The sequence below is a fragment of the Arachis ipaensis genome, chromosome B09 (genome assembly GCF_000816755.2).
Source record: "Arachis ipaensis cultivar K30076 chromosome B09, Araip1.1, whole genome shotgun sequence".
In the NCBI taxonomy this organism is placed as follows: domain Eukaryota; kingdom Viridiplantae; phylum Streptophyta; class Magnoliopsida; order Fabales; family Fabaceae; genus Arachis; species Arachis ipaensis.
In genome coordinates, this window is record NC_029793.2 from 144,317,732 (window position 1) to 144,318,270 (window position 539).

Consider the following 539-nt stretch of genomic DNA (forward strand, 5'->3'; position numbering starts at 1 on the left):
AAAGCTGAGACCATAGGCTGGCCCAGATCCGAAAGTAAACCCTGCCCTCTACCCGACCCGGTTCACAAACTTGCTTTCTTTGCTTGGATACCTAACTTTTTTTTAACTTGCTTTGTCCAAATGATATATCTTGGATGAGCCGGCCCATTGAATATTGTGAAATGTGGATTTTTGTGGACTGAAAATTATTTCACTTTCTTTGGGCTTTGGGGTGTTCGGCCTAGTCATTTGTGTGAGATAATAATTGGCAAAAAAAAATTCTTAGTACTACTCTTTTTTTTATTAAGACAAAAGAAAGTTATACTCTGCATAGCAAAATGTAAAAAAAAAAAATTTATACTCTCTCTATATGATTTTTGTCCCAGAGTAAGAATTTAAATGCAACCTAGCAGTGCCACTTTCACCCTGCATCAATCCCAATTGTAGGGAGAACAAAAAGCTGGAAGTAAAAGCAACTTTTCTCCAACAGTGGAGCCTTACGCTCTCCAACAGTGGAGTTGTTTTGCTTCGACAAGCGGAGCCATTAGTCAACAAACTTC